At 41.6% G+C, this 17,501-nt stretch overlaps 1 protein-coding gene across 1 annotated transcript in view; it reads left to right on the forward strand.

The window, feature by feature from the left end:
• Window positions 1–17,501, forward strand: part of LOC115482407 (adherens junction-associated protein 1-like) — a 197,916-nt gene that overhangs the window by 102,131 nt on the left and 78,284 nt on the right. The gene's annotated exons all lie outside the window — the stretch shown is intronic.

The raw sequence follows: 17,501 nt of genomic DNA on the forward strand, positions 1-17,501 counted from the left end.
CTCTCCGCTACTAAACTTACACATTCATTCGCTGGAACGCAGCACGCACATCAGCTGAGCTGCCGTCGGACCTTCCTTCTCTGCCTGTGTCCCGCCCTCCTGTGACGTAACGTCAGCGAGGGCGGGACACAGGCAGGGAAAGAAGGCCGACGGCAGCTCAGCTGATGTGCATGCTGCGTTCCGGCGAATGGATGTGTTAGTAGCGGAGAGAGGGCCCGGGCCGGGTGGGGGGGAGGAACGGTAGCGGCGATCTCAGGCGGGCGGGGGGAGCGGTATCAACCTCGGCGGCGCAGTTTTCCTCTCTGTCCCGCCCTTGTCATCACGTATTGACGCGGGGGCGGGACAGAGAGGGAAGTCTGTACTGCGCATTTGCGAGTGAGTCGGTCACTCGCCATTTATATGTTTGATTATTATTATTATTGCTGTAGAGAGGCCTACATGCAGAAAGGGGGTCCATAAATAAGTTGTAAGTGATATTTCTTTACTAGATTAATGCAATGCTTTTGTGATTAGGTTTTGGGTGCCATGTTTTCTTTATTAGGATGAAACCACGTGGTGACTGAACACACAAATCCCACAAAAGGAACAACAAGGAAACAAAGAGCGGGAAACGGAAGAAGGTTCAAACAAACAGAACTTAAAACTATAAACCAATGCTTTAATTCATATGACACATAAAAAAAAGTCCTTTGTTGCTGTTACATAAAAGACTTGGCACCGTGTTTCGCCCCAAAGAGCCTGCCTCAGGAGTCTACAAAAAAAAGATATCAGTAAACCATATGAATAATTAAAGAAAAATATAAAAATGATCAAACTGATTGAAATTGTACATAAATATATATCTGTATATGCATATATAAATACATAAAAGTCTAAACAAAAACCCAATACAATGCAAAATATAAAGGACGATGCCAAAAGCATCAGTCTTTCAAAAAATAATAATTTTTATGTTTAGTTGTATAATTTCATATGTTAACCATGCCATCATGGACTATCATACATAAAATATATGTGTATATTAGGAAGCACAGTTAGGAGATCCGTCAGCTAGCACATAAGTAAAGAGTACAAAAGCAAGGAAATTCAGCCACTCGACATATAGGGCCAGATTCTATATAAGGCACTGTTATGGAACACACTTAGATTTCGGCACAGAATGCTAGGCGCGACATATAGAATCCAGGGGATAATGCATTTGCACAATTTAGGCTGGTAAAAAAGCAGACCTGAGTTATGCATATGAGCAACAACATGGTTGTTTCATATTTACACATTCAGTGGCACCATTTTAATGACTGGTACCATTGAATATACACCAAGTCACACATACAACGCTCCCCCCCCCCAGAAGAGAATGGGAGACGAGCCTTAGGAGATGAAGCCCTTACACTGTTTTCTTGATCAAAGTCAAATGGATAAGTTATCCATATAGCAGGGAATTCTATAGATTGATGCCTCCAATTAGGTGCCCAGATGCCGTGCACTGGGCACCGATTCTATAATGACATCTGCGTACCAAGATGCTGTTATAGAATACTAATGTAAGTTCTCATGGGTGCCTCAGTTTAGTCATGACCATTAATGCCATGTCAATGGAAGTTGTAAATGGGTGTGTCTACATGCACCAAGTGATGCACTTGACTGATAATATTCTATTAATTACATATGTCACTTGGAGAAACACCCATGACCCACCAATACTCAGCCTACGTATACAACCCCTTGCTGTTATTCACTATAGCACTTAGATGCTGCTTTAAAGAATAGCACCTAGTATACATTTATATATAACTACCAATTATTGATGTGCGACAGTGGCAGGAACATCAAGGCCCCAAATTATAGAATTACCTCCATAAAATCTAATTTTAGATAGGATATGGTGAGGGGATTAAGACGTGTCAGGATGTGGAAAATTCCCATTGTAATTTGAAAAGACTGTGCCAAATGCAGAACCTCTTGTAAAATATATGGACTGTATATCTATGTCCTTCCATGTCCCTCGGGGGTATTGATTTTAAAAAGCATCATATACGGAAACATTGTGCATGGGTAAAGCTACTGACAACATCCATCCCCCTCATCCCTTGACGTCCCCTTGGCATCATCCTTTTCCCATTGCCCCACACCCAGCATCAAGTCTCACTCCCTGACCCCCTCCTTAACATCCATCTCTCACTCCTCAACCTCCCCTAAAATCCATCTCCCACCCCTGATTCCCTCCTCTACATCCATTGCCTACTCCTGATGGCCTCATGATAGACCTTCCAGCCCCAATCCCCTCAATAGATTAATAGATTTATTTATTTATTTAATTAATTTAATTTATTTATTTAGAAAAATGTGATATTCCACCCTTCGGTAAACCATCAAGGCAGTGTAGAATATTAAATCAGCAGATAAAACAATATATAAAACCAAACATACAAATAAATGACTAACTTGCAAAGTCCATAGAAATTGCATTTCCCATGAAGATCATGAAAAAAACCATGAAGAATTCTAGTGGTTAGGACAGCAGACTGAGATGCATGGAAGCTAGGGTTAAAATCCAATTTTTTCCCACTCCTTGTGTGACCTTAAGAAAGTAAACTCACTGTCCATTGCCTCAGCTTCATTGGAAGGTCTTTGGGGCAGGAAGCAATCTACTGCAGTTCAATGTCACTAGCAATGAGCTTGGGTTTGGTAAGGCAAGTACATAAATCTGAAATTTCATATTCATATTTCAACTTGATTTCATATACTATAAATAAATTAACTTTAGGTGCCCTATTATAGAATCAGAGAGTACACTAGAGAGCGACCAAAAACTGCTTTTTTGGGTTTCAGCCAAAACTGAATCTGAAAATGAAATTTGTTGCTCAGTTTTGGCCAAACCAAACCTGAAAATTGAAATCAACTGCTATGGCCCCTAATCAGTGCTATGGCCCCTCCCTACCTCTGCCCTTGAACAGGAGTAGCATCCCTCTCAGAACCACTCCCTACCAGTACCACCCTCCCACCCAAATGTAGGCTCCCCTGGGCCACCTTACACAAGTGTGGCAGCCATTTTGAGATTGGAGCTGGTATGAGCAGGAGCTCCTGCCCCATCTTCACCACTAGACCACAAGCGAGAGAGGAGGGGGTGTCCATGAGTAGGACTACTCATTCAGCGGGGTCCAGGAGAGCCTACTTTAGTTTGAGGGTGATGGGAGCTACTTTTGTTTTTGGGGGGGAGAGAGTAGAGGCTACTTCTATTTGGAGGAGAGGGCTTGGAGGCTGTTTCTGTTTGAAAGAGGGAGCAAAGGAGCTATGAGACACAGCACTTTTCAATTTCAACCGAAAGGACACTGTCATTTTCAGCTGAAACCAAGGCCAAAACAAAGAAAATATGTATTTCAAGCCAGTTTCCGCACTGAAACTGAAACCAAAATTTGGTAAGTCTCTAGGGTATACATGTTGACATACCTTTTCTATCCTTTAATAAGATATGCTAGATTTGGGGGGGGGGGGCATATTACACTTTCCTATTTGATGTCTGAAATAACCTGTTTTAATTGTTGCTATACAAATTAGCCTTCAGCTATTTCTTTCCTGCACGCTGAGATAACAGACCTAAAGACACCATCTCAGCTCTCAAAGTACATTTCAGAAGTAACTCTGAACTGATGGTGTTCTTTGGCATGCTAATGCAAGCTCTTTCTTAAGTTTTGCTCTGAAGTTTGACCTCTTCATGAATGAGACTGATTTCAGTACATTTTTTTTCAGTGCATCAAACAGTTCCTTACAATCTGCACAATTTTTTTTTCTTTGTACGCTGTTGTGGTTACTTTTAACGGCTACATTATTAATCTTGTGGTATGCCTGTATTTTGTATGATTAGTTTAATTGATATACTTGGATTAGTTTTACTAATATTCTGTGCTCTGGTTTTACAACCTGTAGGTTCTTCACCACTTGACAAAACACAGGAAAGAGACCCACTTTTATTTATTTAAAGCCCACACAATCTACTATTCTAAGTGGAGAACAACTTTAAGAACATAAGCGGTGCCCTACTGGGACAGACCAAAGGTCCTGCTCAGCGTTATTTATTTGCTATATATATTTGTATCCCACATTTTCCCACCTTTTTGCAGTGTGCTGCTGCAGCTAAGAAAGCAAATAGAATGTTAGGTATTATTAGGAAAGGAATGGAAAACAAAAATGAGGACGTTATAATGCCTTTGTATCGCTCCATGGTGCGACCGCACCTCGAATATTGTGTTTAATTCTGGTTGCTGCATCTCAAAAAATATATAGCGGAATTAGAAAAGGTGTAGAGAAGGGTGACAAAAATGATAAAGGAGATGGGACGACTTCCCTATGAGGAAAGGCTAAAGTGACTAGGGCTCTTCAGCTTGGAGAAAAGGCGGCTGAGGGGAGATACGACAGAGGTCTATAAAATAATGAGTGGCGTGGGACGGGTAGATGTGAAGCATCTGTTTACGCTTTCCAAAAATACTAGGACTAGGGGTCATGCGATGAAGCTACAAAGTAGTAAATTTAAAATGAATCGGAGAAACTTTTTCTTCACTCAACGTGTAATTAAACTCTGGAATTTGTTGCCAGAGAATGTGGTAAAGGTGGTTAGCTTAGCAGAGTTTTAAAAAGGTATGGAAGGCTTCCTAAAGGAAAAGTCCATAGGCCATTATTAAATTGAATTTGGGGAAAATCCACTATTTCTGGGATAAGCAGTATAAAGTGTTTTGTACTTTTTTGGGATCTTGCCAGGTATTTATGGCCTGCATTGGCCACTGTTAGAAACAGGATGCTGGGCTTGATGGACCTTTGGTCTGTCCCAGTGTGGCAATACTTATGTACTTATGTCCATCAAGCTCAGTATCTTGTTTCCAACAGTGGTCAGTCCAGGTCACAAGAACCTGGTAAGATCCCAAAAGAGTAAAACAGATTTTATGCTGCTTATCCCAGGAATAAGCAGTGGATTCCCCCAAGTCCATCTTAATAATGGCTTCCGTGCTTTCCTTCTAGGAACCTTGCCAGAACTTTTTTTAAACTCTGCTAGGCTAAGTGCTTTTAACACATTCTTTGGCAAAGAATTTCAGAATGGGTAGCATTGAGTAGGTGAGCCCACTTACACCAAGTCAATAGCATACATCAATGCGGCAATTTAGCATGAAATGGCAAAATATTGTAAATCACACTAATGCACTTAAGTGCACAGTGATTTACAATATTTTGCCATTTTTGTTTTTACGTGTGAATATCAGGTGCAGGTTAAAATACAAAAAAAGGTATCATGGAAGATACGATATTAATAGCACTTGGGTGGTTTTTTGCAATTTATACAAAAAATAATAAAAAGACCCTTTAAAGAGTAACCCGATGAAAGAAGTGCTATACCACCAGCTAGCAGCACTATTGTCTGCTTAAAAGAGTGGGTAATATCTGAGGGTACTCTATAAAAATATATGATATTCATCAATGGCTAGCTGCACTATTATAGGCACGTGTATTGGACATGCGCAGATCCATTTTTCAGCGCGTCTGCAGAAAAGACCTTTTTTTTTGGGCCAAAAATGGACACGCAGCAAAATAAAAATTGGTGTGCATCCATTTGGGGCCTGAGACCTTACCACCACCCATTGACTTAGCGGTAGGGTCTCACACATTAACCAGACAGTAATCGTCAGCGTGCGTATACTGTCGATTACTGCCTGGTTGGTGCCACATGATAGAAAATCAAAAATATATATATATTTTTACATTTGTACCCCACGCTTTCCCACTCATGGCAGGCTCAATGCAGCTTACATGGGGCAATGGAGGGTTAAGTGACTTCCCCTGAGTCACAAGGAGCTGCCTGTGCCTGAAGTGGGAATCGAACTCAGTTCCTCAGGACCAAAGTCCACCACCCTAACCACTAGGCCACTCCTCCACTGTGCATATTGGATGCACGTAAAAATTCAATTACCGCCCCGGGGCACATGGTAGCCGGATGGTAGTTCCAAATTGACACATGTTGGACGCGTGTAGGTGCCTATGCGCTTTAGTTACAGGGCTCCTAATAGAGGTAAAACATTTTTTTTTACCCTGTGCATAGCTTCGATAATTGTTCTCCTAAAGGCAGCAGCCTTCAAATACAGCCCAGCGATACCTATAGTCCTCTGTAGGTTGTCAGTATGCTGAATCTCCCACCCCCTAACCCTGTGCTCACCAAAAACGACCGCAACCAGATTTGTGAAAACATCCGTGAATTTTATCCACTCAGCATTGGAACAAATTAAGGACTGCTGAGCTATTGCTGGATACAAAGTGTATAGACAACCAAATATACGGTTATTTTTCTGGGTGGTTACTCTAGTTTCATTCAGTGCAATTGATGAATGAGCGCCTCTGTTTATTCTAAATTATAGCAGCCAATGAGTAATTACTGCAAATCCCTCAAATAGGTACTATCCTTGCCATAAAAGTATATATATATTGTTCCATAACAATAAAAATGACCATTTGGCTTCTTTGCTAGGTTGTTTTGCCAGCAAAGCTGCTCTTTCCTCTACTTTATCATAGTCACTGAACATCATTCACATGAAAGAGATTTTTTTCCAAAGGTTATTATACACATAGAGAGGTTTTGTGTGCAACAAAAGACCAAATTGACCATTGAATTGGTCGATTTGATCATCTGAAGTACAAAAGTCCTGCTTCCCTGCACAGTGACTGAAATTGTTTAAATTAAATAGGTCCTTAAGGTCTTATTTAGCTCTAATTCCCCAGGGATTTACAGAGTTTTTCAGTCCTCATGTAATGTACACGTTCCACGATGGCTTCACAATTGAAGATTTATGTATTTGAATTTGTTTATTAACCCTAGAACGCATGACGTTAAAAATATACATATTAACGTCATGGGGGCCTTTTAGGCCCCCATGCACATAATGTAGAAAAACACACTTAAATAACTTTCACAAGTTTATTTCAAAATTGCTCAATAAAATATGAATAGTGGACAACATTTTAATTATAATTTTTCACAGAAAACACCAAAAAATCTTTTTTTTTCCCAAATTTCACGCAAAGACATGAAAACACACAAAAATGCATAGAAATCTATAGCAAACTAGCTGCAGCTACATTTTTATTCTAACTTTCTTTTCTATTATATTAGTCTTCCAAACAATTCTGACATGTTATTTTTTCAGAAGAGTGTTCTTTGCAAACAGTTTCCTTACAAGTGGAACAATATCGCTCAGTTTTCCTCTCTATGTTTCTTGGACACATGAAACAACGCTTTCGTTTTCTTTCTCCTGGCTCTGGAGTAATCTGAAACTGTACGCCACACCGTTTCATTGCTTCTTTAGTTTTCTTTGGCAAGCATTTCAAGTCGCTTCGCTCTATCATGTGAGGTATTACAAGTTCATGACAAAGGTCCTTCAAGAATAAGCGTCTCCTGTCCTTCCTCTGTGCATGAAATTCAGGATGAGTTTCTGTATAAATAATGAATGAATTTAGGGCTGCTACATCAAGCATATTTGAAAATAGTACTACAGGCCATCGTTTTGTTTGCCTCTTACACGAATATTTTCCCACCATCTCATCCATTTTATCTACATCTCCTTTTGTTGCATTGTAATGCAGGATGATTTCTGGTTTCAATTTTTGGTTATTGCTGTCAACACTGCAATCGTGATGCATGGTACTGAGTAAAATTACAGATTTCTCCTTCTTTGCCTTGTAAGATACCAAAGTCGCTTTGTTATTGAATCCAAAGACACTCTCATAAAGTGCTCGCTGACGATTGTGTTTGAGTGCTGCTGGAATTTCTCGTCTGTTTTGCTTTATAGTACCAACAAGTGTAATAGCTTTTGCAAGCAGAAAATTGCCTAGTTCAACATTGGTGAAATAATTGTCCATGGTGATGTTTCTACCTGAATTGAATATTGGAACAGCAAGAGTTTTGACTATTTCAGACCCCAGATCCTTCTGTACTGGTGCACCAACCTCTTTGCCACAGTAGATTACGCCATTTATGCCATAATAATTTGCAGAATCACACATCCAGAAGATTTTTATACCGTACTTGGCTGGCTTGCTGGGCATGTATTGTATGAATTTGCAGCGTCCTCTGAACGGTACAAGTTGCTCATCTACAGTAACATTAGTACTAGGATTGTAAAGTTTTATGCAATTTTTGATAAATATGTTCCAGATATAACTGATAGGGGCTAATTTGTCTGTTTCAAACCTCGCTGCACGAGTTCGCTTATCATCAAAGCGAATGATCCTTCTAATTTCCTCATATCTGCCCACTGACATTGTCGCCTTATAGTGTGGATCAGAAAGTGGGTCCAGAAATAATTCTCGTATTGGGACATCATACGATTTTTGACTCCCTGCCAGCAGGAAAAGTCCAATATATGCATAAAGTTCCTCTTTTGAGATATTTTTCCAGGACTTATTTTTTGCTGAAGCGATACGTCTTCCTTCTAGGTTTGAACATAATAGGACCTCTTCTGCAATATTGTCAGAAAAATAAGTACAGAATACATCTTTAGGGGTAAAGTAACTGGGACTTCCCACAGCTCCTTGAGCCTGTCTCACAATATTGTGTATTGGAGTACGTCCGACTAATGTAGGATTACTGTCCCAAAAAACATTCGTTTTGGATGTTCTACTTATCACTTCTTGAGGATCCACTAGATTCACTTCTTCATCATCAGAAGAATCACTGGATGAGGATGTTTGATTAGCTGGTGGCAGATATTCTTCATCAGACAAAGATAGTTCACTTTCATCATCGCTTTGAAACATAATCGCTTCAATCTCTTGGTCAGTCAGACACTTGGAGGAAGACTGTGCCATTGCTGACTAGATGTTAGAAAATGAAACAGATTTCCTCTCAACAGCTTATCTTATCACAGGTCCTTCAACAATTAGCTCACAGTGTATACTGTCCTCAGTGTTCAGAGGACCTGAGGTGATGTCATGGCCTTATCACTCCCTCCAAAAATCACATGACATCCTCACATGTTATTATCCACACCCTGGCCCCTCCACCAGCATTACTGAGTACAAATAAAGTAACTTGAGACACAAACACTTCTGAGAACATGATAAAAACAGCGGGGGCCTAAAAGGCCCCCAATTCGTACAGATGTAGTTTTCACCAAACAAGCATTGTTACACCATAATGCCTATGAAAAAAAATTATATGAACAACTGGATATTATCAACAATGACATACTTGAGTAATACCTTGAGTTTCAAAATTCTAACTAAAGTAATTTTGCAGATAATAGCAAAAATGTAAGCATGGGGGCCTAAAAGGCCCCCAATATGTGTTCTAGGGTTAACTTTTAAATTTTAACAAGAGTACACTTGTTTTGAAATACAGCCATAGTTACTTTCATATAGTCATAATACAATTTTTTAAAGCAAAGAATAATCTAAATATCAATACCATAATCTAACCATTAATAACAAAATAATTCTACTGCCTTAGACCCCATTATCAAAAGAAGGGGGGGCGATGTGAGTTAGATAAGATGATAAAATACAATTATCAAAGCTAACCAAGCGGCGTAATTCTCCCATATTTATTATTGATGTTATTTCAGTTGTTTCAAGTCCAGAAATGGCTTTAGATGATCAGGTGAATAAAAAGTTTATTTAACCTGTCCCAGTTTAACAATACATTTACAGGGGTAAGCTAGAAAAAAATGTACCGCCTATTTCAAAAGTTCTTGATTTCAGTGCCGAAAAGGCTTTCCTTCTTTGCTGGGTCTATTTTGTCACATCGGGAAAAATCTGCACTTTAACTCCACCAAAACAGGTTTTCAAGTTTTTAAAGTAAAGTTTCATAATATTATTCAAATCCTGTTCAAATATTAGAGATACAATCAAAGTAGACCGAATTGTTGTTTCGTCCAAAGATTGTTCAAGTATGGCCGAAATGTTGTTTAAATCCAAGTTTGTATTCCCCACTTCTTGCATTTTCCCTTCTTCTCCTTTAGGATTAGGAATACAATATAATTTGTTTACAGGGGGAATTGCTTCGTAAATTTAACCTTCTGTTGTGGTTCTCAATCTGTTCAATTCTCCTACGAGTGTCTGTATTGTCTTTAACCACAGTTTGTTTAAATTCATGCAAATCATCTACATTTCTTTTTAGAGTCAATAATTTCCCAGCTATTTCTTCTTTTACCGAGTCTACTTTTAAATTTAGTTCTTGAAGTTTAGTGTTAAAGACGCTGACTTTGCCCGATGTATGTTGAAGAGTTGAGTCGATTTTATTCAATTTCATCCAAATCATCTCTAGGCTTATCTCCTTTACTTTCTCTGAGGCTCCTACCTGAGTCCTCGGCATCTTCTGCAGCGATGCCAGACCCTCGCTAGGAGTCACACCCGAAACACTTCCGGTAGGGTGTTGCTTTCCTTCTAGGACTTCTGCTGACGCCGGGCAAGGAGGTTTCAACATTGGTGGAGAGAGGGATACTTCATCTCCCAGCAGGGCCTCTGCTTCCCCGGACAGCCCCGCTATGGGATCCACTTCCCCTGTACTTTGGGAGACAGGCGCGAAGAAACGATCGAGACCTGGTTGGTTCGGTGTAGAAGTCGAGGTAGGCGGGGGCACTACTCTTATCAACCCCTTTCTCTTTGAATGCGGCATTATATTTCGAGGAAATAGTTATTTTCCAAGTCGGGTGACAAGAGCGTCTCTCAGCGCATCTTGTTACGCCGCCATCTTGTTCGCCCTGCCACAATTGAAGATTTAAGTTTTCTTTTCTTTCTTTTTTTTCACTTTCATTTTATGCTCTGGAGCAGCAGGTTGCAAACAGTTAAAGCTAGTGCCATCTTAAGCCCTGTAAATAAAATATTCTATTTGACAGGTAGTAATCCCAAGGGGATGGTCACTTAACTAGAAACGATGGCATGGCAAACGGTTAAATAAAAAGAGCCTAGCATTCTGCAGGACTTATCCCTTCAAAGTTAATCTGTAACTTTAGAACAGCCGTTCACAGTAACCAGAGATACCTTGCTAAATCGAAGCAACACACCTAGAAACCCAAATTGTTCCTTCTTGTTAATCAGATACATGTTGCTTGGTACATGAACTGTTATAGCTGCTGCTTACGGTTTCACCTTTCGCTCTGTGGAAGATGCCACATTTGTCTTCATGAAAGCACGCAACAGTCATGCCACGGTGTTGGGATGAACTGCTACTTCGTTCAGGTCACCACAGCGCTTCATTCCTACCTTCTTTCTCCTAGGGGCCCTCTATGTTTATTCCACAGGCTTTTCAAAAATTCAATTGCCACTTTTGTCTCCATGAACTCTTCCAGAAGGATCTTCATGGTGTACACAGCCATTTCTCTGGGAAAAACATTTCCTGACATTTAAAAAATCTTCCCTCTTGGAGTTTCACAGTATTACCTCCAATTCTGCAATTTCTCTTCTGTTGAAAAAAAAACGTTTGCCTCTTGTGCACTTTTATGGGTATTTAAATGTTCCTAGCATACCCTCCCACCTGCTTCTCCTCTGGGGCTTACGTATTTAAATCTTTCAGTATGATCACATATGGCTTTGGTACAGATTCCACACCATTTTGGTTTTCTTTCTCTGAACCCCTTTCTGGCTTATCTCTGTCGTTTTTGAGATACCGCCTCCAGGCATGAACACAGCATTCGAGGTGAGGTTTCACCGGTGACTGTGTAAAGATTGCCACCACTTCTTTCTCCTGGTTATGCTGCTTCCTATATGTCCCAGCATCTCTCTGGCTCCAGCCACTGTGTCATTAGGGTGTTTTGCTACCTTGAGATTATCAGACATTGAGGGGGTCTTTTACTCCTGCAAGTATTTTAGAAAAACCTCTGTGCTGGCAAAGTCTTTTCTAAAATACTGCTTCATCCTGACCTGGACATCTCACTTCCAAGGTGTTTTGCTACCTTGAGATGATCAGACATTGAGGTTTTTTTTTACTAAGGCACGCTAGCGTTTTTAGCACCCGCTAATTGGTAGAGACACCCATAGGAATACATTGGCATCTCTAGCATTTAGTATATGCTTATTTTTAGCACGCACTAAAAACGCTAGCGTGCCTTAGTAAAAAAAACCCCTCAATGTCTGATAATCTCAAGGTAGCAAAACACTTTGAAATCTCACATGCTCGTCCCAACTTCTCCTTTATCACCCCACCTGCTTACCTATCCCTATCCTTTCTCTCATACCTCTTTTATCCCATTTACCCCTTGTTCATTTGTCCTACCACATACCTCCTTTGTTGATTCTGATACTACAGATTGTATTCTCTTGTTACTATGTAAGCCGCATTGAGCCTGCGATGATCGGGAAAGCGCGGGGTACAAATGTAATAAATAAATAATCTCAAGGTAGCAAAACACCTTGGAAGTGAGATGTCCAGGTCAGGAAGCACTCAATTCCAGCAGTATTTTAGAAAAGACTTTGCCAGCCCAGAGGCTTTTCTAAAATACCTGCGGGAGGTCAGGTGTAAATGGCCGCACGTGTAGCAGAAGTAGCCATTTTTAGGCTGATATTCAGCCCACGGCAGCCACTCACTGCCGTGAGCTGGATATTCAGTGCCAGTACCTGGACAGGGGCTGATACTGAACATCTGGATCTATTTCAGCTGGCGGCAGCTAACTTTTAAAGAAATGCTTTCTATTGCTGGCTAAATATCGCCTCCAATACTTGCGTATTGTAGAATACAGTGGATTGGCTTTCATAATACTAATTGCATTTATTTTGTTTTTGTGATGATGCTCGATGGGGTGGTTATCAGTGCTGGTTGATGGTGTTTGGGGTTGGGAACGTATCTTGTGATACTTACAGCTCAGGATAGTGGCATTGCCAGGCCTTGGACTGTTAATCAGACAGAAACATAGTATGGCTTTGTTCTCTGAAATACAGTGGTGCATAGAACTGTAGGTATAAGGAGCCAGGGGCAGAGCCATGGGTGGGCCAAGGTGGGTAGCCATGGACCCACTATTTTGGAGTTAGGTCCACTTAACTCAGTGGCTGTATTATAGGCCGATAATAGGAGAACTAGAGGCAGTATCAACATCTGCTCTGCCTATTGCTCACCCATGTTAACCTTTGACCCCACTCATAAATCAGTCCTGGCTATGCCACAGTCCAGAGCTAATGATCTACTGCAGATCTACATAGTAACTTAGTAAGTGAGGGCAGAAAAAGACCTGTACGGTCCATCCAGTCTGTCCAACAAGATAAACTCATATGTGCTACTTTATATGTATACCCAGTGGTGTGCTGGAGCCGGCTCGCACAGAACAGGAGCCGGAGGCAACTTTGGAGACTATGGTAAGGTGCCCCAATCCCGCACCCCAGCCCTACTCCCAACTATGACTTTCAGGTTCAGCTGTCCCTCTATTGCTGAGACTGGCTGTGTGCTGCCTTCCTTCTTCAGCCATGTCTTGTCTGTCCCCTTTTACACACTGGAATGCCTCAGTCTCAAGTCTCTCCCCTTCCACGCCCTCCCCCCCCCCCTGTGTTTTGCCTGGTGCCCACCAAATTGCCTTCACTTTCCAGGCATGTCTCTGTCCCCTCCGCACCCCTCTCTCTCCCATGTTGTTACCCCACCTTCTTCTGCTTTCCCTCCCTGTTGATGCCACCAGAGGAAAGGTAGGGGAAAATTGATTTCTTTTTTTCTATAGACAATTCCTTTGTAAACCTCAAAGAATAGGCTATATTTTTAATTTAACAGTCAATTTTCCTCTACTTTTCCCCTGGGCATCCAACTTATTCCCAGGAAGCAGCATGGGGATGCGGGAGACTTTTTGACCAGTCTTGGTTTGGAATTTACTTCCCAAAGCAATGTGGGATATGCAGTCCTGATTCTACCTGTTGAAAAATCCAGTGCTGCAGGTCCCATAATACATGAGTAAATAAGTTTGTCTGAAATGGCTTGACATGTGAAACTGGGTAACTAAGATCTGCTTCCCCGTGAACTAGTTAAGTTGCAATTTTTTTTTACTAAAAATCTGGGAGATGGGGGGGGGGGGGGGGTTGTTGATCCTTGGTCTATGTTTTCTATTTGTGATTTATAAACAACAGTAGTTACATATTATTCCTTTTCATACTAAAACAATGTAAATATAACTGTTTGAGGCTTGTGTGGATGGGGAAAGAGCTCACGGGGACGGGGCTCTTTTTTGGCCCTGATAGTCTGGAAGTGATTTTTTTTCCTTTTATATATGACCTGCCATGCTCATAAGATTTCTATATTTTGACATCTGGGGTATTTCAGTAAATTCTGTTTTAGTGCTGCCATTATATTCACAGGCTTGAAATATTCTTGGTGCTAGCTTCTGTTCCTTATGGCAGAATGGTGTTTGAGTGGCCTGGATGTTAGATTGGAGCCAGGGCTCTGCTCTGTAGTTTTGACCATTCTGACTTGTTGCTGGGCATGAGTGGATGGAGGGGAGGGCAGGGGGGAGAGGAGGGTTGCTGGACATGGATGGAGGGGAGGGAAGAGTGAGGAAGGAGATGAGATGAGGGAAACGGAAGAGAGGAGAAAAACTGCACATGGATGAAGAAAATAGGCAGAAGCTGAACCCACTGGACAGTCAAGTCTGCGTAGGACCCAGCTTTTACTTACGGATGTAGGGCAAGAAATGAAGAACAAAGGCGAAAAGTAAAGAAATAAATGGAAAGGAAGCCCTGGAAACGGAGTTAAGAGGACAGATAGCAGCAGAATCAGAAACTGGGCCAGCATGATCAGAAAAACAAAGTCACCAGACAACAAAGGTAGAAAAAAATCATTTTATTTACATTATAGTGTTTGGAATATGTCCACTTTGAGAATCAGGTGCTCAACATTAAAAGTTTATATTTATTTACTTATTTATGGCATTTTATCCCACATTAAACATGAATTAGATTGGAACCTGGGATCATTTAATTTTGTTTTTCCTGGCGTAATGCATTGCCCCCACCCCCCAGGCTCTCTCCCCGGCTATAGCCAGATCTGCAATTTGGGGGGCGCAGAGGTGGACCGGGGAGAGAGCCTGTTGTTAAATATTTACCAGCACACCACTGTGTATACCTGACCTTGATTTGTATCTGCCATTTTCAGGGCACAGACCGTAGAAGTCTGCCCAGCACTAGCCCCACCTCCCAACCACTAGCCCTGCCTCCCAACCAACAGTGCTGCCACCCAATCTCTGCTAAGCTTCTGAACAGGATTCCTTTATGTTTATCCCACGCTTTTTTGAATTCTGTTATTGTTTTCATCTCCACCACCTCCCTCGGGAGGGCATTCCAAGTATCCACCACTCTCTCCGTAAAAAAATACTTCCAGACATTTTTCTTGAGTCTGCCCCCCTTCAACCTCATTTCATGTCCTTTAGTTCTACTGCCTTCCCATCTCCAGAAAAGGTTCATTTACGAATTATATCACCCCTGTTTCTCCTTTCCTCCAGGGTATACATGTTCAGGTCAATGAGTCTCTCCTCATATGATCTGTTTTCAATAGCTTGCAAAGGATGAAGAAACAAATTGTAAAACTTAAACTAAGAAGTCCACATTGCTGATTATTCTCACTTGGCCACTTTTTGCTGTTAAGCAAGGGGGGAAAACACAGGAAAAGCTGACAATATGTTTGAGCCATTAGTAGCAAAATTCAATGTTCTCAAGGAATGGTTAGTATTCTGTTGCTGAACAGCGAAAGGTGATTATAGTTGATGTCCATTTCAGCAGCATCTGTGGTTGTGCATCTGAATCCATGATTTTTTTTTTCATCTTCAATCAGGCTTAATGTGAAAAGAGGAATTAGAAGTGCCCCTTCGTGAGTATCTAATCATTTGTTATGTGCATGGTTAGAATATCAACTATACCCCTTTGAGACTGATGATGCTTTGAATTTAAAAATTCACTTTTAGTTACATTATTATCACTTTATAATAAGCCATTATAAACAGTGAAATAATTAACGATACTGTGAATGTCCCAGAGACTAAGGATATGCAGCCTCTAATATTTTAGCGTCATTTTGCTTTCTAAAAAACTGTCATCAATTTATTCATTTATTTCATTATTCTATAAATTCTATTTTACACATAAACCACAGGGTTCTATATATGGTGCTCAAAATTGTACATGCACGTTTGGGCATGCGCTTAATTTAGGTGCGCAATTTGAGTAATGAGCCAATTAGTACCAATAATTGGGTGCTAACAATCAATGATCGATGCTAACGGGAAACTATTTGGGTTTACATGTGCATCTTGCTAAGCACTATTCAATAAAGATGCAGAAAGAAAACTGAAAAGGGGCGTGGTCATGGGAGGAGCATGGGCGTGTCAGGGGTTTTCACTAAGGATGAGCGCACTATTATAGAATTTGGGGCATCTGTGCCTTATTGACTCATGAGGATTTACACCAGGTTTCAGTTGGTGTAAATCCTTGCACCCAAAATTGGATGCCGATCCTGACACTATGCACTATTATGTAAATGGTGCCCAACTCAGAGCGCTGTTCATAGAATAGCACTCAGTGATCACTTTTTTTGGGCTGCCATTTACAGAATCCAGGCCAAATGGGGATAATTTTATAAAGTTTTATTTTCTACAGGTAAACCTTATTTCATCTATGGCCAGTGGCGTAGGAAGGGGGGGCGGTCCGCCCCGGGTGCACGCCGCTGGGGGGGGGGTGTCGGCTCTGCTGGTTCCCTGCTCCCGCTGCCCCGGAAAACAGGTTACTTCCTGTTCCGGGGCACAGAGAGCAAGGTACCAGCAGAGCCGACGCAGCTCCCAGCGACGTGCACTCGGGGCGGATCGGCGTTCCCGCCCGCCCCCCGCTTTCGTATGGCAGTAAGAATGTGCTCTGGGGGGGTGCATACCGAGGGGTGTGCACCATGCTGCACCTGGGGGGGTGCGCAGCGGCGACCCAACCTGGGTGTCAGCCACCCTCGCTACGGCACTGCCTATGGCAAAGGGCTCTTAAAAGCTTATCCCATTGTATAAGGGGTCCTCTTAGTAAGCAGTGGCAAAAAAATTGCCTGTGGTAGTGCGAGTACTTGTTTTTGGCAAGCGCAGGCCAGTTTTACCTCATCGGGGAAAAAGGGCTTTTTTTCAATGGGCCAGGAAAAGGGCCTGCGGTAAAACTGAAACCAGCGCGTGCCTATTTATGGCCTGAGCCTGTAACGCCCACCCATTGATCTAGCAGAAAGGGCTCACATGCTACACACATGGTGACCGGTCGGCATACACCAACTGCCGATTAACGCTGGAAATGCTGCGCACAGTAGGAAATTTTTTTTTTAAATAATTTGTCCCAGCGCTATGTGCACACGCCAAATCCAAAATTACCGCTAGGGGGGGGGGGGGAGTGCGCTAGTGTGGCGGTAGTCTCATTTTGGCTTGCTCTGCATGCATGTAGTGCCTACCATGCCTTTGTAAAAGGGCCCCTTAGTGCATAAAAATACATATAGTGAGCGAATGGCACATTCTTTTACGCAACTCATTATAGTTTGGGTGGAATGT

Source organism: Microcaecilia unicolor, chromosome 13 (assembly GCF_901765095.1).
Source record: "Microcaecilia unicolor chromosome 13, aMicUni1.1, whole genome shotgun sequence".
NCBI classification, from domain to species: Eukaryota; Metazoa; Chordata; class Amphibia; order Gymnophiona; family Siphonopidae; genus Microcaecilia; species Microcaecilia unicolor.